Source organism: Aplysia californica, unplaced genomic scaffold (assembly GCF_000002075.1).
Source record: "Aplysia californica isolate F4 #8 unplaced genomic scaffold, AplCal3.0 scaffold01401, whole genome shotgun sequence".
NCBI lineage: Eukaryota > Metazoa > Mollusca > Gastropoda > Aplysiida > Aplysiidae > Aplysia > Aplysia californica.
Window position 1 is genome coordinate 104508 of NW_004798671.1, and position 2122 is coordinate 106629.

The 2122-nt window shown below is 34.7% G+C and overlaps 1 protein-coding gene across 1 annotated transcript in view; it reads right to left on the minus strand.

The window, feature by feature from the left end:
* The window catches only part of LOC101848092, a gene marked incomplete at its 5' end in the record, with an annotated part of 11574 nt that extends 10319 nt beyond the window's left edge, over positions 1 to 1255 (minus strand). Inside the window, 1 exon segment of the mRNA XM_013090664.2 lies at positions 971 to 1255.
* Positions 1256 to 2122: the final 867 nt, after the last annotated feature.

Consider the following 2122-nt stretch of genomic DNA (forward strand, 5'->3'; position numbering starts at 1 on the left):
CACACACACACACACACACACACACACACAGACAGACACACACACACGCACACACAAGCACACACACACAAACACACACACACACACACTCCAACCCCCAAAATTCATTTTCTTATTCTCAAAAGTAAAACTATAGAACACAGAAACCAAAAGAGCAGAGCAAAGTAAGAGAAAAGATAGGTGAACAAATAAATAAATCACAACAGAATTAAATAGAGGGAGAATACACAACAGGGCAAAACAAGTGAGAGAAATGAAATGAACATTAAAAAACAACAACCACAAACAAACAAGAAAAAGGCACAGAAAGCCCCCCCCCCCACACACACACACAAAAGACAAACAAAAGCGGAACAAAGTTGTTTTTTTTTTTTTTTTACAAAAAAGAGAACAGGCCAAAAGCCAAGAAAGCAGGACAAAGTAAAGAAAATAGATCAACGCGAAAAAGAAGCAGATTAAAAATGAAAGGAGTAAAGAAAAACAAAAAAACATAAAAATAGAAAATTAGAGTAAAGTTGAACAGAGCAAAATAAAACAAAGCAAAAGAAAGCAGAACGTGTAGAACAACATAAAGCAGAACGAAACAGAACACAGTGGAACAAAGAAACCACAGCCAAACATTTAAACAAAGCAAAACACACTACACCACAGCTGAGCAATGAAGAAGAAAGCAAAAAGAAAGAACAGAAAGCAGAGTACAGGAGAACAAATGAGAACGAAGCAGAAAAAAAGTAAACAAAGGAGAACACATATGAGAACAAAAGAGAATAAAGGAGAACAATGGAGAACAAAAGAGAACAAAGGAAAACAAAAACGTTTAATATAAAGCAGAACAAAGCGGAATAAAAACACAAACAATCCAAAACTAAGAAGCCCCCCCCCCCAAAAAAAATAAAAATAATAAAAAAATAAAAATAAAGACAGAGCCTCACAAAAAACAAAGGAAGAGGTAACAACGAGATGTACTCACATCCTCTAACTCCCAGCTCCAGACGTTTTCCCTGAGCTGCTGAGCCAGCCTGGCACCGGTACAAACCCTGATCCTCACACTCCGCTCTGGCCTTACTAAAGGTGAACGAGTTAGAGCTGTTGCTAGATGAACTGGCTAGTGTCAGGTTCAAATCCTCTCGGATTATGCGCACGGGAGAGAGAGCTACTCCACCGTATGTGCATCGCAGATTGAGAGGATCGCCCTTCGTCACGTCAGCTTTAGTCCTCTTTCTATTAGCTGTTATCTGCTCCACCGTTGCACTTGCTGAGGGAAATTTGGTTTACAACGTACGTGGGATAGAGCGCTGTATGAGAAATGCATTCTATCAAATATCATTGTATTGGATAGAGCGATGTATAAATGCAATTCACTTTCATTGTATTGTGGATAGAGTACTGTATAATAAATGCAGTCTATTTCATATTTTTTGAATTGGGCAGAGCGTTGTTTAATAAAATTTAATGATATCTATCATTGTATTGGAAAAAGGATGTATAATAAATGAGATCTATCATTGTATTGGATAAAACGATGTATATTATACAGATTATCATCGTACTGGATAGAGCGATACATAAATGAAATATATCATTATTGTATTGGAATGAGCACTGTATAACAAATGTAATCTGTTATTACTGAATTGCTATATAGACGCAATTTACAAATTATTTTTACATGGGGAACAGTACACGTGCTATATAAATGCAGCGTATTATTATTGTGTTGCATAGGGTGCTATATAACTTAAATTTGCTGTTATTATTGTTATCATTAGTAGTAGTAGTAGTAGTAGTAATAGTAGTAGTAGTAGTAGTAGTAGTTGTAGTAGCAGCAGCAGCAGCAGCAGCAGTAGTAGTAGTAGTAGTAGTAGTAGTAGTAGAAGTAGTAGTAGTAGTAGTAGTGGTAATAGTAGTAGTATCATTATTATCATAATCATTATAATTAGTTTTAGTGCACTTTTCACACACTTAAGTAATCATAGTTATTGTTATTATTAGCATTATTATACCATTAATAATGTTATTGTTATTGCTATTATTGCGGTTATTATTATCACCTTTATTACTTTTGTTATCATCATCATCATGATCACTATCATCATCATCATTATTATTATTATTATTATTA